Below are 25,870 nucleotides of genomic sequence, written 5' to 3' on the forward strand. Positions count from 1 at the left end.
AGCCACCGCTACAACGTGCAACCTGGCCATCTCTGAGGCTGATGTACGCGGATGTTTCCAATGAGTGGACAGTCGCAAGGCTGTGGGACCGGACGGCATCCCAGGGCGAGTACTCAGGATGTGCGCAGGCACAACTGGCAGGTGTGTTTACAGACATTCTTAATCTCTCCCTCTCCCAGTGTAGAGTGCCCTCCTGCTTCAAATTATCTACCATTGTCCCTGTACCTAAAAAGACCAAGGTAACATGTCTGAATGACTGGCGTCCTGCCACGCTCACCTCAAGAGTAAGCAAATGCTTTGTGAGGCTGGTCAAGGATTACATCTGCAGCATACTACCACCCAAACTGGACCCCCTACAATTCACCTACCGACACAACCGATCGACAGATGATGCAATAGCCACTCTACATACCATCCTTATACATCTGGAGAAGAAGGATGCTTATGTGAGAACGCTGTTCTTGGACTACAGTTCAGCATTCAACACCATAATTCCATGCAGGCTCGACAAGAAGCTCAGAGGCCTCGGCCTTCACCCTGCCTTGTGCAGCTGGATCCTGGACTTCCTGTCAGATTACCAGCAGGTGGTAAGAGTGGGCTCCCTCACCTCCACCCCTCTGACTCTCAATACAGGAGCCCCTCAGGGCTGTGTACTAAGTCTCCTCCTTTACTCCCTGAATACCCATGACTGTGTCGCCACCCACAGCTCCAATCTGCTAATTAAATTTGCCGTTGACACTACATTGATTGGCCTTATCTCAAACAGTAACAAGGTGGCCTACAGGGAAGAAGTCATCTCTCTGACACAGTGGTGTCAAGAAAACAACCTCTCCCTCAATGTCGCAAAAACAAAGGAGCTGGTTGTAGATTACAGGAGGAATGGAGATGGGTTAACCCCTATTGACATCAATGGATCTGGGGTTGAGAGGGTAAACAGCTTTAAGTTCCTCAGCATCCACATCACTGAGGACCTCACGTGGTCTGTACACTCCAGCTGTGTGGTGAAAAAGGCACAACAGCGCCTCTTTCACCTCAGACGGTTGAGGAAGTTTGGTGTGGGCCCCCAAATCATGACAACTTTCTACAGGGGCACAATTGAGAGCATCCTGACTGGCTGCATCACTGCCTGGTATGGGAACTGTACCTCCCTCAATCACAGGACTCTGCAGAGAGTGGTGTGGACAGCCTAGCGCATCTGTAGTTGTGAACTTCCCACGATTCAGGATGTTTACAAAGACAGGTGTGTAAGAAGGGCCTGATGGACATTGGGGACCCGAATCACCCCAACCCCACAACCTATTCCAGGTGCCATCATCCAGGAAATGGTACCACTGTATAAAAGCCAGGACCAACAGGCTCCAGGACAGCTTCTTCCACCGGGCCATCAGACTGATTAACTCACGCTGATTTGAGTGTATTTCTATGTTACATTGACCGTTCTATTTATTATAAATTACTATGATTGCACATTGCATATTTAGACGGAGATGTAACATAAAGATTTTTACTCCTCATGTATGTGAAAGATGTAAGAAATAAATAAGATGTAAGAAATAAATAAGATGTAAGAAATTCAGTTCAATTCATATCAGAGTCAGGTTTATCATCACTCACATATGTCATGAAGTTGCTTTTTTTGTGGCAGCAGTACAGTGCAATACATAAAATTACTACAGTTCTGTATATATATGTATCTGTGTGCCTAAGACTTTTGCACAGGACTGTAATTAAACTAATAATTAAAAGCCTGGTAAACTACTCACTTCTACCTACACAACGTCCATATCCCTCCATTCTCTGCACAGTCAAGTGCCTATCTAAGAGTTACTTAAAAGCCTCGATCATATTTGCTTCCACTGACTCCCCTGCCAGCACATTCCAAACACTTACCAGTCGCTGTAAAAAATCATGCCCCACACATTTTCTTCGAACTTACCCTCCTTCACCTTGAATACATGCCTTCTAGTATCCTTTCCTCAACCCTGGGGAAAAGAAACTATGCCCATCATAATCTTAAAAATTTATATCTGATTTCCCATCAGCTTCCAGCACTCCAGAGAAACCCAAATTTGCCCAACCTCTCTGCATAGCTCATAGCTTCTAATCCAGGCAGCATCCTAATAATCCTTTTCTGCCTCCTCTCCAAAACTTCACATTTTTCCTATATTTGGGGTGACCAGAATTAAATCCAATATTCCCAATGCAGCGTAACCAGAGTTTTTAAAGCCACAACATAACTTCCAGACTATTGAACTCTGTGCACAACTAACAAAGGCAAGCATGCCATATGCCTTCGTTCTCACCCTGTCAACTTGTTATGGGTCCTGCCATTAACTGTCTACTGTCTCTGTATGCTTGATTCAATAGCAAATCAAAAGAGGATGACACACACATCCTACCACCAAACTTTTCATTTAAGAGTAAATCTTAATGCCTTAATGCAATAAGAATAAAAACAAATTAACCACTCAGCATCAAGCTGGTACTGGGTATGATAAAAGCATGTGTGGTCTAATCTGGTTAGACCTGTTATCCTCGCTAATACTTGTGGCCTGGCGTACCACAGACATTGCCATCCTTATAGCACCACGTCATCTTCCTCTCGTTTCCTCTCTTACTGTTATTGTTCTACCAGCAGGGCAGACCCACCAAAGGTCATAGTTTAGCAATTTATTATCCAAACAGATTGGTCATCTTTATCAAAACTTAGAGTGGTATTAGAGGCCAAATCACTTGCAATTTTCCTTTCAATGTAAATTCAGAAGAAAGGATATGGCCAGATGTTGCTCAGTATACAGTTCGATGTGAAGGTTCTAAGAGAGTCTAATTACTGCCTTTTGATGTTTTATAGGCATTATTAACAATGAGGTGGTCCACTTTGGTCAGAAATCCAACTGGACCAAATATGTAAAAGACTTTGAGTCCAGGTATTCTGTAATAATACCGGCTGGTGGCATAGTGGCATCAGCGCCGGACTTCAGAGCGAAGGCTCTCGAGTTTGAATCCAGCCGGCTCCCTTGCACACTTTCCATCCGTGCTGGGTTGAGCGTCAAGCAAGCAACTCGGCCTCGTAAAAATAAGAAAGCCTGCTAAAAAAAACGCTGTCATGACAGCGTCCCGATGACTCCACACGGAGTTAAGGGCTTTCTTCTTCTTCATTCTGCAATAAATGACTCACCTCCTGAAACCTCAAAATGCTGATATTCAACATCCCAGACAGGGCTATTACAAACTGATTAACTGCATCAACTCCAAATCTTGTGGCTTCATCACATAGCATCCATTACATGTGAAGATCAAGAAAGTATGCATTGAGAAATTATAGAACCATTGAATCTTCCAGCCATGAGCGTACTGTCTCTTTAGGGGATATTTATTTAATGCCACTTCCCAGAACTTTCTCTCAGCCCTGAAAATTTTCATGTAAAATTATTCATCAAATTTCAGTACGAGTTACTTATGAATCAGCTTCTTCATTCTTTCATGCAATATGTTCCAAGATCAGAATTTTGTGGCCTAATTTCCTCTTTGGCATGTCACTAATGGTCCTTTTGGGAGTTATTTAAATATGTTTAATTACAGACAAGGATGGATTCTCCTTCTTCATCTAAACCTTGAAATCTCTGTTCTCTGGAGAGCGATTGCAGCTTCTTCAATCTCTTTAAGTACCAGAAGTACTGCGTCCTAGCACCATTCTTGCAAATGTCTTCTGCGCCACCTTAAAGGCTTGACATCTTTCAAGAAGTGTTTTGCCTAGTACACAATAGTCGAGCTATGCACTTAATTTCCTATTTTTGTTCCCCATGACTTCATTTATCAATTCTCAAATATAATACTCCTTGTTAATAGACTTCTAAACCTACCCTGCTACCAAAACAGAATTTTCCCATGCATGAGGGTAAATCCAAAGTAAATCTTTCTCAATCTGGCCCCAAAGGCTCCCTATTGGGGCCTTTGGCAATGTGAGTGAGCCTGCCTCCCATTGTTTCCAAAGTGTTGTTAACAGCTCATCAATCAATTGCAAACTTGAAGAAATCAATCCATGCTGATCTTCTCCACAGTGGGTTTACCACACACAGACTAGGGTCAAGTAAGTTAATTGCTTTAATTTTTATTTGGGTCTTTCTTACCACACTATGGCATCTTGGATCCAAATAGTTTACTGCTAGAGAAGATGACTGGGAAACTGTTCAACCTCTGTCTCTTTCACTCCAGAATGAAGGAGACTCCAGCATTAGATGTCCAGTCACAGTATGCAGATAACGTCAGCATACAGGCGCATTCGGAAGCCAAGTTCCAGGTCATCAGAGTGTCTGAGAACTTGGGACTTATGCTAAACACCTGTAAAACAAATGTATAAGTCTGAACCCACAAAACACCACCCAGACAATAAGACTCACAACCACATCCTGGGAAACTCTTTGAATACCTCTATTGCCACCTTTCCCTAGTTTAGAAAATTCTTCACTGTCTCCAGCACACTGTTTGGTTGTCTGAAGAAAAGAAAGAGTTCAAAAATCAAGATCTCAGTTCTGAACAATACTTTCAGCCTATGTAGGAGCAGGAACTTTCTGTTCTCCTGTTAGTTTCAGTGAGTGGACTTCATAGAGAAGGCACTGATGAGATACTGTCAACAGCACCTGTTAGAAATTCTCCAAATTCACTGGATTGTAAAACAATCCAGCATCAGTCTCCTCTTCCAGAAATGAGACTCTAATTAAATTCATCTAGCTCAGATGGGCAGGAATTGTCATTCCCAGGCCTGATTCCAGACTTGTATAAAGGAGGTACTCCACTCTGAATTATGCCACAACAAGACATGATCAGAAAGACAGGGGAATCACTACAAGGGCTATTCCCAAAGCCTTTTTGAAAATCTGTAAGATCCTCACCAGTGTGTCACAGTCATTGGCCCACGACCAATCAAAATGGAGGGCCATCATTTAAAGTGGCCCTGGGAATGTTGAGGTTCTCCAGTGGGAGCACGCAGAATCCCAGCGAGAAAGCTAGAAATGCACCAACTTCCACACTATCTCCTGCCTGCTCCAGTTAAGTGACCATGACAGGGTCTGCGGTTCCTGCATTGGCCTCATCTGTCACCACAGAACCCACAGAAGTGGAAGCAAGTTATCTACAACCCTGAGGGACTGGCCAGGAAGGATACGGTTGATTTCCTATGCTGGTAATGTTATATCCTCTCAGTGGCAGTTAGTCAATGTCGTATCACTTTTAGCAGTGCAACACACAGTCAAGAAGCCTAAACAAAAATCAGATCAGTTCCAGGAAAGTATCAATAACCTTTACATTATTTATTTCTCTGTCCCATCCTTCTCAGCTGTATAGAAATAAATAAATATAGAAGAACTTTATACGTATTAAGCGTTTGTCTCAGGGTATCATTCCAGGATCCAGGCCTTATTGGAGCAGATTATTATGTTGTCAATTGTAATTGTCTTTTCTCTGAAGCTTCTATGGTTGGAATTTTTGCAGAGCACTATACTTTCTTATGCTGCTTCTTCTATTGGAAGTGATGAGACTTGTGTCTTCTCCCACTTTACAAAGCTCGTTCGGTTCCTTATACCATCCATGATAAAGTGGCCAGTAAACTAGATCGCATGGAGGCTGAAGGAATTTTTTCCAAAGTTGAGTGGAACCCATGGGCAATGTCAGTGGTCCTAGTAGCCAAGAAGAATGGGTCTGTTAGGATCTGTGGCGATTTTAAGGTCACCATATATTTAGTACAGTAAGTAGATCAATACCCTCTGCCCAGGATAGAAGATATCTTTGAAAACCTGTCTACAGGAAAACACTTCAGCAAAGTGCACTTAGCTGAGGCCGACCTACGAACTGAGATAGATGAAGAGTCCAAAGTGTTTCTCACCATAAACACTCACAAAGGGCTTTATCGCTACAATAGGCTTATTTTTGGAGTAGCATCTGCACCTGCACTCTGACAGAAAGCCATGGGCCGGGTGCTGTAAGGCTGCCCCGGCACTCAGTGTAACCTGGATGACATCATTGTTACTAGTGACATGGAACACCTCCAAAATGTCAGGACAGTGTTAAAAAGATTAGAAGATTATGGGCTCAGAGCACGATGCAACAAGTGTGAATTCTTCAAACCAAGCATCAGTTACTGTGGTCACACCATTGATGCATAAGGATTACACAAGTGTGCTGAGAAAATTCAGGCAGTGGTGGATGTCCCAAGGCCAAAGGACATGTCACAGCTGCGGTCCTTTTTAAGATTTGTCAACTACTATAACCTGGTTACTATACTCTATCCTTTGAACTCATTACTACAGATTGATATGAAATGGCAATGGACAAAGCAGTGTGAGATGGTTTTCCAAAAGGTAAAGGAAATGGTGATGTCAGGCACTGTACTGACACATTATGATCCACATCATCCAGTGAAGCTTGTCTGAGATTCTCCATCCTATGGTATAGGTGTAGTCACGTCACATGTTATGAGTGATGGAAGTGAATAGCCTTTGTATCACGTTCCCTTACCGCCGCAGAGGAATATTATGCACAGATTGATAGAGAGGCCTTGAGTCTCGTTTGGGGTGTAAACATTTCAACCATTACTTGTATGGGAGAGAGTTTACCCTCATTACTGATCATCAACCACTACTGTCCATTTTCAATCCACAGAAGGACATTCCACTAACAGCAGCAGTACGAGTGAAGAGATGAGCTCTGTTTCTTGGAGGACACAATTACAAGCTTGAATTCAAGAGGGTGACGAATCATGGAAATGCTGATGAGTTGTCCCATTTACACTTGGAAAAGGAAATACTGGAAAAATTTACTGAAAAAAGTCAGTCTTCATGATGTGTTCCTCCTAATGCAAATTGAAAGTCTCCCTGTTACGACAGAGATGATCCAAATGGAAACCAGAAAAGACCACAAACTGTCCGAGGTCTACACGGCCACACAAAATGGCTGGAATGTGCGACAGGAATCCCACTTCTGTCATCTTACCAGCACCAGGATGAACTTGCCCTTGATGGTGGCTGCCTTACGTAGGGGTGAGAGTTGTTGTACCATCCAAGCTGAGAGCTAAAATGTTGGAGGAGCTACATACCTGTCATCGAGGGGTGGTCAAAATGAAAGAGTTGTCTATGGCCTGGGATAATCAGCAAATCGAGAAGCTTGCCATGCACTGTTAGGGATGCCAACACGTCCAGAAGATGCCAGGAGCAGCACCTCTCCATCCCTGAGAACAGCCTGCATTGCCGTGGCAGAAGATTTGTGTGGATTTTTCCAGACCATTCATGGGCACAAATTTCTTGATAGTGATGGATGCAGAAGTGTTCCCAATAGCCTTGCACTCCGTTGATGTGATGAGAAGCCTCTTCTCAAGGACTGGTGTTCCAGAACACTCAGCCAGTGACAATGGACCACAGTTTGCTGCAGAAAGGTTTCAGTCATTCCTGAAAATGAATGGAAAAGACATATTACATCTGCACCATACCACCAGCTACAAATGGCTTGGCAGAACAGTTCGTCCAGAGTCTAAAGAACACGGTGCAAGCAATGTCAGCATAACATGATACACAGATACTCACCAATTTTCTCCCTGCTTATCGCAATGCAGCATGCTCCGCACTCCACAACTCATCAGCTATGCTGTGCTTTGGGTTCTCCTTGTGTTCCCCCTTGGATCTCCTCAAATCCAGTCACAGAAGGACAAACAGGTGAGGCAAATTGAAGTCTCCTCAAACAAGGAGGTTCAATGTTTCACTCCTGGACAAGCAGTCCTGGTGAGGGACTACAGAGGTGATCAAAAATGGGAAGCCAGAAAGATTAAGGACAGAACTGGACTACTCTCCTACGCAGTGGAGATTGCATCTGTTATCATCTGGGGATGATACATGATCAGTTGAGGAGAGCAGAGTCAGTTGTTGGAGAAGAAAGGTGTCCAGAGCTGTCAGAACCGCTTCCTGCAGTCCCAGAGTCAACTCCTACAACCACAACGGAGGAGGCCCCAAACCTGAGATTGTTTCACAACCACAACTTTCACCTACCAAGCAGAGTGACACCCCCTTGTCAGGAAAGACGTTGTCCCACAAGAGTAAGAAACGCTCCACAGTGATTAAATCTAAATTTACTATGCTGTGGATGTCTGTATATACTAGCTGTATTATATAGGATACTGTGTATATAGCTGAGATGCTTTCTACATTGAGTTGGAGTTTATAGCTTACCAGGAAGAAGTGTTATGTATTCAAAATTTCAATAATATTTGAGTTGTGTATATAGATACTGTATGTTGTTTGATTAAGCATTCTTTGTTCATTTAAATCATTCATTACAGATTATATATAAAGTGTGTGAATGGCATATGTCATTATGCTACCATGTCATATATGCATGCCTCACTTAAGGTAAAATCGAAGTTTACATGCATCGCACGGTCTCCCTAGTTTTTCTTTCAATTAGTTTTAAGTTTTGGAGTTACAAAACATAACACCTAACAGCCTTCCTCACCAGGATTTACCTATTGCTTGTTAGCTCTTGCTCAGCCCTTCGCTTTATCCTTCTATATTGGCTATCTCCCCTTTATCTTTCACTCCCGATGAAGGGTCTTGTTATGAAACATCGACTGTTTCCCCCCACAGATGCTGCTTGAGCCACTGAGTTCCTCCAGCATCTGTTTATCAGTCCAGAATCCAGCATCTGCGGTCTCTTGTGTCCCCAGACTTGTTATTATTTTCCTGGCATCTTATGCAGGAGTCCAATAGGTGACTAACACTTTTACTGGAGGAAACATCAGAGCAAGTAGACTAATGAGTAAGAAATGGTTTATTAGCTGAGGAAGATGTGGTAGCAGTTTGACATATGGGGTAATCAGGTGAATGCGTGAACAATATAGTACACTTAATGTACTGAAGTGATTTTACAAGCTTCAGAGGTGTATTATCAAACAGTATTTAATGTTAAGCCAAGTAAAGATATTGTACTACAGGGGATGGATTTCAAGAAGGACCTTTGTAAATAGAGAACTGAGGCGTTTAGGGTCAGGAATCGCAGAGGACTTTTGTAGGTCCAGCACATAGTTGCAACGATGATAAAGGCACACCAGCATCTCCTTTTTCTTAGAAGTTTAAGGAGATTCAGCACGTCATCGAAGACTCTGGAAAACATTCTGAGTGGTTGCATTACAGCCTGGTCTGAAAACCCGAATGCAAAGAGCACAAGAGGCTCCATTAAAAGTACAATTTTCCCTACCACCCAGGACATCAACTACAGTCAATGTCTTCGGAAGGTAACATCCATCACCTGTCTTAATGCTGCCATCAGGAGTTTGAACACTCACGCTCAATTTTCAACAACAGCCTCTTCTCCGTTACCATCATGCTCTTGAACCGACCTAAAAAGACCCTAACACTACCTCAGAATATGTTTATTTTTCTCTCTCTTGACTTGTACTAATGTCATCAAGTTTATTTTGTTGTGTAAGTTATGTACAATTTATATCAAGTTAAGTTCATGTTAACTTATGTCTGGCATATTTGTAAAGTACTGTGCTGCTGCTGTGAAAAGCTGATTTTCATGGCACTTGTATCCTATGTGTTTATGCCTATGTCAATAAACTTAAACTTGAATTTCAAAACTTAAGCCTTGTACAGCAGAAGACATGATCACCAACATAGCAAAGGAAGTGGGAGCAGGACAGGAGATTTAAACTGATGGAACTCGAGTTGGGGGTCTGCAGTAAATCACTCTGATGGCGAGGTGTGAGGTCATGGGCAAAGATGAGAGATTTAAAGCATTGAAACATGGGTGGGAGGGGAGTCAGGTATTTCAGTGAACCTGGGGCAGTGGAAAAATTGTTCAGGCTCAGTGACAGGTCCACAAGTTTATGGATGGTGAAGGTGAAAATCTTACAGTCTGGAAAGAGCAAAACCATGGCTAGAATTCAAGTCAGAGATGCAGAGTGAAATTAGGGCGCCACAGTAGTGTGGCAGTTAGCGTGATGCTATTACAGCTTGGGGGCGTCAGAGTTCAGAGTTCAGTTCCAGCGTCCTCTGTAAGACAGTCTGTGCATTCTTCCAGTGAGTGCATGGGTTTCCTCCCACAGTCCAAAGACGTACCGGTTAGTAGCTAATTAGTCATTGTAAATTGTCCTGTGATTAGGCTAGGGTTAAATCAGAGGTTGCTGGGAGGTGCAGCTCGTTGGACTGGAAGGGTCTATTCCACACTGTATCTCTAAATAAATTTTTAAAATGTCCCACAATACATTCTGAAACATGCCTCAGTATTATATGCGCATTGTGTGTCTGACCTCCCGGTCAGGCACCTCTAAAGTCACCACAGGAATGCAGTAGGAATGAGAGATGGCCTTGTTTATCCTCAGATCCTGGGGTGTTGGATTAAAAGGAAGTTGTTTTGAGCAGTGTGGGAGGAAATATACACATCTAACTCTTGCAGAAGCATAGCTAAGAGGAATCTTGTGCTATATCTAGTCTGATTTGGACCCTACCCATGAGTAGTAACAGAGGAGGAATGTTCACCTTGCTCTAATGTATCTGATCATCCTTTCTCAGCTCTTGCAGAAGAAACTTTGTACTCCAGCTGCGCTGTGTAACTAGCAGAGATTCTGGTGGATGACAGCTGCAACTTCCAGCACCACCAGCAAATGAAAAGAAAATTCAACAACAAACTTTGTTAAAGGAAATCAAGTAGATTGCAACCAAGAAAACAGAAAACACTGGAAATAAGTCAAACACGGGGTGCAGATAATGGAGCAGCTGCCTCATAGTCCAGTGACCCAGAATCAATCCTGATCTGTATGTGCAGTTTGCACGTTCTCCCTGCGACCACGGGGACTCCCTCTAGGTTTTCCCCTTCTCCTCCCACGCCCCAAAAAAACGCAGATTGGTCAAATCTGGTGAAATGGTTTGATGGGAATGCGCAGACAATAATGGGTTAGGATACGTCAAAACAATCACTGGTTGTTGCAAAGTCAATGGGCCAGCTTCCGTGTGATATCTCTCAGACTGAACATCTACAGAGGGAGAATCAGAATTAATGTTTCAGGTCAACGACCTTAATTTCAGAACTGGACTAAGGTCACCCAAGCTGAAATATTCACTCTGTTACTCTCACCACAGATCCTCCCTGACCTGATGATTGTTTTTAGCAGTTTCTTCTTTTATTAGAAGTTTTCAGTCTTGACAATATTTTGCATTTGATACACATTTTAGCAATTCTCAGTCGAATGGCCTGTTCATTGCAACATTACCAGTTTGCTATTGATTTATTAGCAGGGAATAAGCCTATAAAAGTCTCACTTGCATGTCAGGACATTAACACTTACTGTAAAAACAGCAATGCTCCCTTAAATATACAAGATTGCATTTGAAGGAGCTGCTTGACATGAACACCCTCTTCTCCTTAGGCAGTCTCTGAGGAGCGAGGCTGACATGTTTCCACGCTGGTGTTAAGGGTTCTAAGGTAACTAAGGACCAATGTGGGAACCATTTTCTTCCTCTCAAAATACACTACCTCACAATAAGGCACATTTAATGCATCTGCTACCTTTCTCCCCAGTCCTCTGAACTGTATCTTTCCCATGCAACTAGTCGAAGATACCTTGTTTTTTAAATTTCACCTGGTTTGATTAGATCACCGTATAGTTAGAGCTATAGCTGTTCCTTATGCTTACCAAAAGAATCTGTCACTTTATTTTTTAGTTGCAGCTTCTTCTGTGATTTGTTTCTTTCCCTATTGTAGGTTTTCCACAGATAGGTGAGGAATTGGCCAATGCGTGCAAACTGTTGCCTCACTCAGAAGGAATGTCTAGAACCCTGGTTAAAGGCGGCAGCCATCATTAAAGACCCCCATCACCCAGGATATGCCCTCTTCTCATTGGCTACCATCACAGAGGAAGTACAGGAGCCTGAAAACACAAACTGAATGCTTTAGCGAGATCTTCTTCCCTTCCGCCATCAGATTTCTGATTGAACATTGAACCTATAAACATTATCTCAGTACTTTCTTTCCTTTTTTTTTGTTGTTCTTTGTTTGGGGGGGGGGGAGGAGAGAGAGAGAGATCTTATTATAATTTATAGTTCTTTATTATTATGTATTGCACTGTATTGCTGCTGCAAACCAATAAATTTCATGACATATGTCAGTGATATTAAATCTGATCCTGATTCTGATGATGCACTTGAACATTAATGAGGGGCATTGCTCTTGCACAGGAAAATGTCAATGAAAATGGGGGTGGCAGAAGGGGGAACTAGCACCCAACAGACTAAATGTAGTAAAAAGGAAACTAGAATATGTTGTAATTCCAGTGGAAGTACGGAGCAGGTTGAAAATTAAAGTGCGAAGGCCTTCATTAGATGGTTTGGGGGATCAAAAGTTCATCATTTAGTGCATGAGAGGTCTGTTCAAGTGGTTTATAACAGCGGGATTGAAGCTGTTCTTGAGTCTAGTGGTTTTACAATTTCATCTGATTAGATCACGCAAGCTTCTACACAAGAGCTTCTATAGTTCTTTCCACTCACTATAGGGATTGGTTACTCTTGTTGCAGCTTCTGTCATACTTTGCCCCTTCCCTACTGAAATGGACTCTCCTGTTTCTTATTCCATTCTCTCCCCCTCCAATCTACTTCCAACAGACCCAAAATATCTGACTCTTTCCCCTCCTCTCTGAGCTCAATATTCAAAAGGCAAACTTTCGTCTGCTGAACACCCAATGGTCACTTTTATCAGGTACACTTGTACACCTCTTTAATACAAATATCTCATCAGCCAATCATGTGGCAGTAACTCATAAAAGCATGCAGACATCGTCAAGAGGTTCAGCTGTTGTACTGAGCAAACATCAAAATAGGGAAGAAATATGATTTAAGTGACTTTGACTATGGAATGATTGTTGATGCCAGATGGGATGGTTTGATTATCTCAGAAACTGCTGACCTCCTAGAATTTTCACACACAACAGTCTCTAGAGTTCACAAAGAATGGCGCAAAAAACAAAAAAAATCCAATGAGCATAAGTTCTGTCAGCAAAAACGCCTTGTTAATGAGTGAGGTCAGAGGAGCTGGTTGTGGACTATAGGAGGAATGGAGACAGGCTAATCCCTATTGACATCAATGGATCTGGGGTTGAGAGGGTGAACAGCTTTAATTTCCCTGACATACACATCACCGAGGATCTCACGTGATCTGTACATACCGGCTGTTTGGTGGAAAAAGCACAACAGCATCTCTTTCACCTCAGACTGTTGAATAAGTTTGGTATGGGTCCCCAAATCCTGAGGACTTTCTACAGGGACACAATTGAAAGCATCCTGACCGGCTGCATCACTGCCTGGTTATGGGAACTGCACTTCCCTCAATCGCAGGACTCTGCATCTGTGGATGTGAACTTCCCACTATTCAGGACATTGACAGAGATAGGTGTGTAAAAAGGGCCCAAAGGATCATTGGGGATCTGAGTCACCCCAACCACAAACTGTTCCAGCTGCTACCATCTGGGAAATGATACCCCAGCATAAAGGCCAGGACCAACAGGCTCTGGGACAGTTTCTTCCACCAGGCCATCAGACTAATTAATTTTTTTTAGATTAGATTATGAAGACACGCAGTCCTCTTTTGTTGTCATTTAGTAATGCATGCATTAAGAAATGATACAATATTCCTCCAGTGTGATATCACAGAAACACAGGACAGACCAAGACTGAAAAACTGACAAAAACCACATAATTATAAGATATAGTTACAACAGTGCAAGCAATACCGTAATTTGATAAAGAACAGACCATGGGCATGGTAAAAAGAGTCTCAAAGTCTCTCGAAAGTCCCACATCTCACGCAGACGGGAGAAGGAAGAAAACTCTCCCTGCCATGCCCGACCACAGTCCAACTCTGAGTCGTCGGAAAACTTCGAGCCTCCGACACCGAGCACCGAGCACCATCTCTGCCGAACGCTTCAACCCCAACCCCGGCAGCCAGCAGCAGGCAAAGCCGAGGATTTTGAGGCCTTCCCTCCGGAGATTCTCGATCGCACAGTAGCAGCGGCAGCGAACCGGGCATTTCAGAAGACTTCCCCAGATGTTCCTCTGTGCTACTTATGGCTGTCTCCATCAAATCAGAATTGTGCATGGTACCCTATTTAACAAATACGATATCATTTCACCGGAGAGGCCGCGTCGCGCCGCCATCTTCTCCTCCGGCACTGATACAATTGTCCTGTTGTACATACTATTTGTTACAAATTATTATAAATTGCACATTGCACATTTAGATGTATGTGAAGGATGTGAGAAATAAAGTCAGTTCAATTCAATTTGCCAGACTGGTTCAAGCTGACAGGAAGGTGACAGTACATCAGATGTTACAACAGCGGTGTGTAGAAGAGCATCTCTGAACACACAACACATCAAACCTTGAAGTGGATGGACTACAGCAGCAAAAGACCATGAACATACAATCAGTGGCCACTTTATCACGTACAGGAGGTACCTGACGAAGTTACCACTGAGTGTACTTATGCATAGTCTGTCTGGATGGCACACAAACAAAAGCTTTTCACTCAATCTCAGTTCATGCAACAATAACAAACCAATACTAATGCAAACATGAAATATAATTGACCAAGTTGCATAAAAGGATACAGTGAAAAGCTTTTGTTTGAAAAGGGTATAGTTCAAGATTCAAGATTCATTTATTCATCAAAGAATGTATAAATTTTACAGCCTTGCTTGCTCACAGGTAGCCACAAATAAGACACCTGGAATAACCTAATTAAAGCAAAAAAAGAATCAAAATAAAAGATGCACAAGAGAAAAAAAAAATAAAAATTAAGCAAACAACAACAGCATTCCAAACCAAAATTGAGTTCATTGGAATGAAGAGGGAAGTGTCAGATGCAATGTACCTTAGTGTCAGGTAATACATTTTGAGAGGATGGAAAATGGATGAAATGCACATTCAAACAGAGAGTGTTATGTGGATGTAGATATACTGCAACTGATTCTCTGAAAGTGTGAGTTCAAGTGGACAAATCCAGGAAGTGGTCAAAAGCATTTGAGCTTTTACAAACAGGAGCACAGAATACAAGAGTAGAAACAATATTCAATTGTAGGCCCTCCATTGGTTGAGGTTAACCATGGATGTTGTTTCATAGCTGTCTATGTCGACATGCGAGCCAGTACACACACCAGGGCATGATGATATGGAGAGCAAGCTGTTGCCCATGCAACAGGTTCCCCATCTCCACGCAGCTGAGCAATTCATAGGAATGTAGTGACTGATATGCTTTGGCACCAATGGCATCACAGGAGTCGCCACTCAGTGCTGAGCTCAGCGTAGGACTGCCTTAGGTACTCCAGCTCCAGATTCTTCCTGAGGGCTTACTCCTGAAGCCTTATCCATGAGTGTATAGTTGTAAGCCAGTGGAGGTTTGAGATCAGAATTTTCCTTCTCCTAGAGGAGCTGCCAACTACAGCTGATGAGCCCCATCTGCCCAAAGTCATTGGTTTTAAGTCACCAGTAACCTGCCTTTGCCTCTTCTCCTCTCAGTAGAAATAGTTCTGCCAGACTTAGTAGCTAAGCCACACATGAAAGCCAGGAGCTCGACTTGGGTGTCGCTTTATATGTTGTCATTGGGTTGTCAGAAGGGTTGCACTTTCAGAAGGAATCACGGAAGGACCTTTGGGCCAACAACTCATCTGGAATGTAGTTCCTTTGACAGAACAGTTGGAGAGCTTCACTACACTGGATTATTGCATTATGTTCTGGACTTTGCTGTCATCCTACAAGCTGTTACACAGAGGTGAGAGTACCACAGTCTACAGCAAGTACTAAAACCACTTTTGCATTTTAAGTGCTTTTATGCTTAATGTTTCTGCACTTTGGATTAGAGAACTGAAGCCGTGCTGCTCCTGAGGTTACAAAATTGGCTCTAATAATAATGAAGCTGGGAATTAGCATGGGATATCTGAGCTACCAAACCATTAGACATAAGTGCAATTATTAGTTCCAATTTACATAGTTTACCCTTTTAGGTATAATTATTAATGAGATAATGGATCATTCCAATCATCAACTACAGATACTTAATCATGAAGCATCCTTTAATGGAATCTATCTAAATGACAACTCTTCCTGTCTATTCCGTTTGGAAATTAATAAAAGCCTCTCAGATTAAATCAATTCAGATTCAGAGTAGATTCAGATTCAGATTAGTTTACTGTCATATGTGCCAGGGTGTGGTGAAATTCCTTGCTTATGTGAAGCTTATAGTGTATGACTGTTGGCAGTGTGTTTTGCACCCTAGCCGTGGAGTAACACTGTTTCACTTGGCTGTATGCGTGGGTATTCCTGTGTGACTGAATCACAATTAAACTTGAACTTGAAATTGAATACGGTATGAATAAACAAAACAATAAATACTGTATAGTGACAAGCATAAAAACAATGGAATGATGCTCAAGTCTGTAAAAAGGTTTGGCATGGCTAACTAACTTTTGCAAATATATTGTTGGTAGTGTCCTGACTGGTTGCACCATGGTCTGGTGCTGGAATTCAAACGAAGGAATGTAAAAAGCTGTAAAGAGTGGTGGACTCAGCCCAATAGGTTACAGGCATATCCCTCCTCACTATCAATAGAATCAATGTAAGGTGCTGCCTCGCATCTACCATTGGACAAGAGGTAAAATCACCACAATCACTTAACCTACCTATGTAGAAACTGGAATATGTCCAGGAAACCCAAATGGTCACAGGGAGGACATACAATCTCCACACAGACAGCACCAGAGATCAGGATCGAACCCAGGACACTGGATCTGTGAAGCAGCAGTGCTAACCACTATGTCATTACGCCTAGTCCATGCGAATGGCATTGCATGGTGGCGTGGTCAAAAAATAATACAAATAATAAATATCTGTCATCGAAGATCCCCACCATCTTGGCCATACCATTTTCTTGTAGCGACCATCAGGCAGCGTACAGAAGCCTGAAGTTCCACATCACCTCCAGGTTCAAGAACAGCTACTTCCCTTCAACCATTCCTTTCTCAAACCCTAATCACTACCTCAGTATCACAAGACCATGATCACTTTGCACTACAATGGACTCTTTCTTATAATTGTGTTCTTTCTTTTAAAAACTGCTTATATTTTTAATTTGTGTTTTCTATGAATGTTACACATCTGATGGCTATGTGCCTATGGTGTAGGTTTTTCCTTGCACTTATGCATACAGGTGCTTGTGCATATGACAATAAACTTGACTTTGACTTTGAAAGTGATAGAACACTGGCCCGACCAGCAAGTGATGCAAGCAGCTTTACATACTCGGACAGTGCAGGCTGGATCCCAGATGATGGGCAGAAACCTGATTAGGATCAGATGTCTCCAAATGCAAATAGCCACCTCCGCGGTCAGGATATCTCTGACAACCTCTGGGGCCATACAATCAGGCTTACTGACTGTCAGAGCGTTCATAAGTGTCAATTGCATTGATAAACACTCAGGAGCTTTGAAGGTTACAACAATATTTCACAAATTAAAATTATTAGATATTTTGGAATGTTGTTTGTCCATCGTCGCCGTCAATGAGGACCTGGACGCCATTATGATGATGATGGTTTCGAGACTAGCGCGTGATTTGGATTTAAGTGAGGGAGAGTTGCGCAGCGTCAGCCTCACTCTCTCTTCCCAATTCCCATCTGGATCCAGTGGCAAGACAGAGTCTAGACGGCTGGAGATGGGACTAGGCGCAGTGGATGACCAGGACGTCTTCTGTGTCTTGTCCTGCTCTACACGTTCCACGACTCTTGCAGAGACCGCCTTCTCGACCGTCGGACCTTCCATTGGTCTTGTCCACTCAATCTGCCGGAGTCTGTCTTCACATGCTGGGATAGACAACTCCTTATCTCACCGAGGGTTTGAGACCCGTCGGCTACCCTCACCTGGTTTAGCCGGCTTGTCGAAGCCGTTGCCCGGGGTGTGGCCGCTGTCGCATGCAAACAGCTACGGGGAGCCACAGGTGAGAGCTGAGTGCCAGGTGGGGACCAAAGGTGGACTAACTGCCTTGAAAAGAACGCGACATGTTCCCCCACCAGAGGTGCTACCCCTCCCTGACACCCCATACATCCCATTTTGGAATGAGTGCTATATTGAAAACATGCATACTCACTTGAAGCCAGTTAAATGCACTTAAGTTAACTGACTTGAATCAGATAGAAATGTTAACACAAGAAATTGCAGATGTTGGAATCTGGTCTAACTAACTACTGGAGGAACTCAATGAGTCGAGCAGCTTCTGTGGAGGAGGGGGATTTGGGTGGGGGTGGGGGAAGGAGCAGCCAGTGTTTCAGGTCAAAACCCTTCGCGGGAAAAAACATAAGCAATCCCTCACCGTACCCCCTCCCCCACACACAGATACGGTTCAACCCACCGAGTTCCTCCAGCAGACTGCTTGATGCTCCAGATAGAAATGTCTATGTACTGCGCTCCAGGCAGCTGTCCTCTCATTGATTTCATCTGCAATGCTGCTGGAAAACTTGGGCAAGTCCACACTGACACGCTGGATTCCTATGTGCAGCTCAGATATCTCCCTCACCTGCCGTGGCAGTCTGAACGGGCAATCGCAAGCTTCCAATCAGTTCAGTATGTGAAAAGTAGAAAAATCTACTCTGTTTCCCCAATAACAATTTATTTTGTGTATTTGGCATCTTCAAGATGCCTCGAGGATCTTGACAGGAAATAGTTTATTTTTGAAGTATATCATTTTGAAAATCAGAATCAGGTTTATTATCACCGGCATGTGACGCGAAATTTGTTAACTTAGCAGCAGCAGTTCAATGCAATACATAATCCAGCAGACAGAAAAAATAATAATAAATCAGTCAATTACAGTATACGTATATCGAATAGATTTTTAAAAACGTGCAAAAAACAGAAATACTGTGTATTAAAAAAAATGAGTTAGTGTCCAAGGGTTCAATGTCCGTTTAGGAATCGGATGGCAGAGGGGAAGACACTGTTCCTGAATCGCTGAGTGTGTGCCTTCAGGTTTCTGTACCTCCTACCTGATGGTAACAATGAGAAAAGGGCATGCCCTGGATGCTGGAGGTCCTTAATAATGGATGCTGCCTTTCTGAGAGACTGCTCCTTGAAGGTTTCCTGGGTACTTTGTAGGCTAGTACCCAAGATGGAGCTGACTAAAGTTACAATCCCCTTCAGTAGCCAGCAACACACCCCCTCATACCAGACAGTGACGCAGCCTGTCAGAATGCTCTCCATGGTACATCTATAAAAGTTTTTGAGTGTATTTGTTGACATACCAAATCTCTTCAAACTCCTAATGAAGTATGGCCGCTGTCTTGCCTTCTTTATAACTACATCGATATGTTGGGACCAGGTTAGATCCTCAGAGATCTTGATACCCAGGATCACTTGATTATAGTGATCAATATAATGATGGCCTTTCTAATAAAAACATATTAATCCGTCTATATATGATGTACTGCATATCAACCTGATTTGCACAACCACCACCCCGCAAGGCATAAAAAGGAGTGTGAGCAACTCAGAATGGAGTAGGGATGGGAAAAATTCCTAAATTGCCCTAGAGGAGAATAGTATTCAGGCTTATATAATTGACAGTCACACAGACTGTTGAAAGGCACCATAACCTATAAGCCTAGAGGGATCCATCAGAAATATATACCATACTCTCCACCAATGTTATTGCTGAGTTGGTTTCTAGGAGTTTCATAACTCACTGTGATTTTATACTTAGTCTGACAACTGCAGTGAGATTACTAACTTGCCATCTGAAAACTGCAAAGTCAGTTCTTCAACATATTCACGTATCACAGTAGTGCATCAAGAGACATGTACCGAGAGCATTTTGTAGTGGATATCCTTCCACTAATGACTCGTAGATATAATATACTTCTGAAAACAAGAAATACAGTGGCTAGCCTATAAATGACCATGCCTGTATGCTTTTATGCACCCAGTGGCCAATTTATAAGGTACAGGAGTGAAACCCGATGTGGTTTTCTGCTGCTGTAGCCCATCTACTTCAAGGTTCGACATGTTGTGCATTCAGAGATGCTCTTCTGCACACCGCTGTTGTAACATGTGGTTATTTGAGTTATTGTCACCTTCCTGTGAGCTTGGACCAGCTTGGCCATTCTCGTCTGACCTTTCGCATTACCAAGACGCTTTTGTCCACAGAACTGCAACTCACTGGATGTTTTTTTTTGTTTTTTACACCATTCTCTGTAAACTCCAGAGACTGTCGTGTGTGAAAACCCCAGGAGATCAGCAGTTTCTGAGATACTCAAGCCACCCCATCTGGCACCAACAATCATTCCACGGTCAAAGTCACTTAAGTCACATTTCTTCCTTATTCTGATGTTGGTCTGAGCAACAACTTAACCTCTTGACCATATCTGCATGCTTTTATGCATGGAGTTGTTGCCATGTAATTGACCGATTAGATATTTGCATTAGCGAGCAGGTATACAGGTGTATCTAATAAAGTGGCCATTGAGCATATTTGTAAACATGAGGAAATCTGCAGATGCTGGAAATTCAAGCAACACACACACAAAATGCTGGTGAACGCCACTGAATGTACTTGCCCCAGTTCTCTGTTCAAACTCTTGACAGTGCGAGCTCTGTTCAGAAACTTTTGGTACCAGCCAAGAATATGGTTTGATGTGTACAGAGACTTGTGTAGGATGTCCTGTTCCTCAAGCCTGTTTTTCTATTCAGTTATACCATTACTAGCCTGAACGTCACTTATTCATGCTGTGTGATTAGGCTGCAGACCACCAGTTATTTGGCTATTTCAATTGGTACATTTAATGTCAGAAGAACGGATACAATATACATCCTGAAATTCTTTTTTCTTCGCAAACATCCACAAAAACACGGGAGTGCCCCAGAGAATGAATGACAGTTAAATGTTAGAACCCCAAAGGCCCCCCAGCTCCCCCTTCCCATGCTTTATTTCTATCTTTGATATCTCTTTTTTTCCTTTCAAGGTTCTTTTGAAGACCCTGACCTGGAGTTACACACTGACTTCGGTTCTTTGTGGAAACGGGACCCGCTCCCAGGGCCTCATGACCGGCCACTTTTTGATATGCCAAGGACGCGGCCTGGAAGACTAGCGTGTCTTCAGGGTGCCGGATTTTCGTGGCTCTGGAGATGGGCTGATTCAAGGCCGGTGCCACCACCTGATGCGTCATTGGAGGACACGCAAGATTGAAATCAGCGAGCTGGCTGCTGGCTGTGAACCCAGGGACCCGAGTTCTTTGGGCACAGAGCTCAGAAAAAGTGACACAACTCAATAAATCAGCGAGTTGTTTTGTTATGTCCCCCATCTCGCTGTGAAATAGGGATACCTCTTTTTTCCCTTATTAGGGAGCGAGAGAGAGCCTGTGGTATGTCGAATTACCGGGTGAACAAGTAGCCTTTGTGGTACTGCAAACCTGTGTCTTTATTGATGCTTTGCTGCATGCTTGAGTGCTTGGTGGGGGGTGCCGATACTTTTTTGCTGGGGGGGGGAGGGCAGGTTTGTTGCCTTGCTCCTGCTTGTGTGTGGGAGGGGGCAAGCTGGGGGGGCTTTGGGGTTTTAACATTTAACTGTCATTCATTCTTTAGGGCACTCCTGTCTTCATGGATGTTTGTGAAGAAAAAGAGTTTCAGGATGTATATTGTATACATTTCTCAGACACTAAATGTACCTATTGAAACCTATTGAAAAACATGCTTGAAGCAGCATTACAGGCAGATAGGTAAAGACACAACACTGAACATAAATTATAACAGACGGTGAAGAAAGTAATTATTATGACTAATATACTGTTTCAATAGTCACCAGTAGCTGCAGGATCTGTGAGGTTCACTCCAGACTATTCCCTGTTTCCTGTCTATTCCCTGGGATAAGGAAAGTATCCATTTCTGTTTCCAAATAACATCATCTGTGTGTCATCCCACCATCAGAGAGAGGAAAATGTGTCAGTGAGTGACAGAGAATATGTTCAGCTGAAAGTTTCTATTATGGCTGACTTACCGGCAGGGTGTGCAAACTGCAGAGCATGGTTCTGTGGCACAAGGTAGTGAGGATATTGAGGGAAATGTGGGACACTGTGGTTCTGACTGATAGCGATTGATAGGGAACTGAAAGGAAGAGGTGCATTGAGCAGAATAGAGGCTGAAGGAATGCAGAAAGGATGGACTCACCAGTCTTAACTAACTGGTAGAGTCATTGAAGATTTTGTGATAGCCTCTTTGCATTTACTAAATAGCTCTGGGTAATCTATATGGGGCTTCCTTTGGTAAGGGTCGACCATGTGTGTTGTGTCCTAGCTGTCTACATACGCAAGCCTGGACAGTACAATTTGGGGAGCAATCTATTGTCCATGTAGTAAGCACCCCCTCTCACGTATCTGATGGAGCCAAAGGAAAGACAGCGACCAATACAGTTTGGCACCAGCAGCATCACAGAAGTTGCTAGTCAGTGTTGAACTCAACGTAGGACTGCCTTAGAGACTCCAGTTCTGGAATTTTCCCTCAGGTTTACTCGCAAAGCCTTCCCCATGAGTGGGTATAGCCACAAGGCAACGGAGGTTTGAGATCAGAGTCTTCCTTCTCCTAGATGAGCTGCCAACCATGGCTGATGAGCCTCGTCTGCCCGAAAAGATTGGTTTTAAGATGCCAGTGGCCTACCTTTGCCCCTTCTCCTCCTGGTCTGCTGAGCTTAGTAGCTAAATCACACGTTAAGGCCAAAAGCTGGACTTAGTTGTCAGAGGCTATTTGAGTTGCACACCACTGGAACCTTAAATGGGAGGAGGGGACCTAGTGGGAGGAACGTGTGTGTGATGGGCAGATGGTGTAGGTGAAGTCTCCAGCCAAATGATATAAACATTGAATTCTCCTATTGCAGGTAACTTGCTCCTCCTTTGTCCCTTTCTCTCTCCTGGTCTACCTAGTTCCTCCTACACTACTGCCTCACCTCTATCACCCTATTTCTTTCCTCTCTTCCACCTACTCCATCTGCCCATCACACACACATCCCTCGCACTAGGTCCCCTCCCCCCCCAATGGTCCCAATCTCCTCTGTTTGTTTCTATGCTCCACTTTCCTCTCCAATCAGATTCCATCATTTGCAGAGTCGTTTGTTGCCTTTACCCACCTCCTCTCAGTCTCTGTTTCTGTTTCCACACTTCCCTTCTCCATCCGACTCCGTCTGCCAACCGCACCTCGCTTGGTTCCACCAATCACTTGCCAGCTCTTAGGGTAATACAGCACAGAAGCAGACCCTTCAGTACAACCTATCCATGCCAACAAAGGTACCCAGCTAAGCCGGTAACATGTGCTCTTATTCCTCTAAACCTTTCCTATCCATTAGTCATTAGTCATTATTATACCTGCCTCTGGCAGCTCATTCCATATGCACATGTGGAAAGTTTCCCCCTTTTAAATCATTCCCCCATCACATTAAACTTACACTGTTTGGTTCTTGGTTCCCTTTCCCTGGGAAAATGACTTTGTCCATTCAGCCCCTCATGATTTGATATACCACTTTCAGATCATCCCTCAGTCTCATACATTCTAATAAATAAAAGCCTAGTCTACACAACTTCTCCCTACAACTCAAGCCCTTGAACCCTTACAATATTCTCATAAATGTCCTAGTACTCTTTCCAGCTTAGAGGCGCACCCTTGCTTCACCCTTACCCATCATCTCTTTATACTGGCTCTCTCCCATCAGCATTTTACTCTGGATGAAGTGTCACAACCCAAAACAATGACTACTAATTTCCCTCCACTGGTGCTGCCTAGTTTGCTGAATTCCTCCACCTGCTTGAATTTCACCTGTTTTTTTTGTCCTGGAAAGCCCTCAGACTCTGTGGAATGAGGGCAATATTGCTACCCGGTCGTGACCCGAGACATCCGGTGCTGCTCTTGAAATTTATGGGTTTTGCACCCTCCCATATTTTCCTCCTTCGCCAAAGGTCTCCACGACGACATCAATCACCCGTTGTGACTTCAATGCTCTTCTCTTTTGAGAGTTGCAGGCTTGAGTTGTTGTGTTATGTTTGTGGTAAGGTGAAGGCGGATGGCTGTGATTAACACAAGAGCCATATATGTGTATAATAGCTCTGCTTCTTTAGCTGCCATCTCCAGAGATGTACTAAATTGCCTTCTGTAAGGTTAATCTATCTTCAGTAAGCAAACGTTTCTGAATTGCCTCACTATGCAGACCACATCCGAGCCTATCACGTAACGTTTCATTCGGTGACTGTACAAGATCGCAGTGTTCAGACAATTGCTTCAGCACCACCGCAAACTATGAAATAGACTTGCCTTATTCTTGAACACGAGGAATTCTGCAGATGCTGGAAATTCAAGCAACACACATCAAAGTTGCTGGTGAACGCAGCAGGCCAGGCAGCATCTCTAGGAAGAGGTACAGTCGACGTTTCAGGCCGAGACCCTTCGTCAGGACTAACTGAAGGAAGAGTGAGTAAGGGATTTGAAAGTGGGAGGAGGAGGGGAGATCCAAAATGATAGGAGAAGACAGGAGGGGAAGGGATGGAGCCAAGAGCTGGACAGGTGATTGGCAAAAGGGGATACGAGAGGATCATGGGACAGGAGGTCCGGGAAGAAAGACAAGGGGGGGGGGACCCAGAGGATGGGCAAGAGGTATATTCAGAGGGACAGAGGGAGAAAAAGGAGAGAGAGAAAAAATGTGTGTATAAAAGTAAATAACAGATGGGGTACAAGGGGGAGGTGGGGCATTAGCAGAAGTTAGAGAAGTCGATGTCCATGCCATCAGGTTGGAGCTACCCAGACGGAATATAAGGTGTTGTTCCTCCAACCTGAGTGTGGCTTCATCTTTACAGTAGAGGAGGCCGTGGATAGACATGTCAGAATGGGAATGGGATGTGGAATTAAAATGTGTGGCCACTGGGAGATCCTGCTTTCTCTGGCGGACAGAGCGTAGGTGTTCAGCAAAGCGGTCTCCCAGTCTGCGTCGGATCTCGCCAATATATAAAAGGCCACATCGGGAGCACCGGACGCAGTATATAACCCCAGTTGACTCACAGGTGAAGTGTCGCCTCACCTGGAAGGACTGTTTGGGGCCCTGAATGGTGGTAAGGGAGGAAGTGTAAGGGCATGTGTAGCACTTGTTCCGCTTACAAGGATAAGTGCCAGGAGGGAGATCAGTGGGGAGGAATGGGGGGGACGAATGGACAAGGGAGTCGCGTAGGGAGCGATCCCTGCGGAAAGCAGAGAGTGGGGGAGGGAAAGATGTGCTTAGTGGTGGGATCCTGTTGGAGGTGGCGGAAGTTACGGAGAATAATATGTTGGACCCGGAGGCTGGTGGGGTGGTAGGTGAGGACCAGGGGAACCCTATTCCTAGTGGGGTGGCGGGAGGATGGAGTGAGAGCAGATGTGCGTGAAATGGGGGAGGTGCGTTTAAGAGCAGAGTTGATAGTGGAGGAAGGGAAGCCCCTTTCTTTAAAAAAGGAGGATATCTCCTTCGTCCTAGAATGAAAAGCCTCATCCTGAGAGCAGATGCGGCGGAGACGGAGGAATTGCGAGAAGGGGATGGCGTTTTTGCAAGAGACAGGGTGAGAAGAGGAATAGTCCAGATAGCTGTGAGAGTCAGTAGGCTTACAGTAGACACCAGTGGATAAGCTGTCTCCAGAGACAGAGACAGAAAGATCTAGAAAGGGGAGGAAGGTGTCAGAAATGGACCAGGTAAACTTGAGGGCAAGGTGAAAGTTGGAGGCAAAGTTAATAAAGTCAACTAGCTCAGCATGCGTGCAGGAAGCAGCGCCAATGCAGTTGTCGATGTAGCGAA

This window comes from Mobula birostris, chromosome 20 (assembly GCF_030028105.1).
Source record: "Mobula birostris isolate sMobBir1 chromosome 20, sMobBir1.hap1, whole genome shotgun sequence".
Taxonomy (NCBI): domain Eukaryota; kingdom Metazoa; phylum Chordata; class Chondrichthyes; order Myliobatiformes; family Myliobatidae; genus Mobula; species Mobula birostris.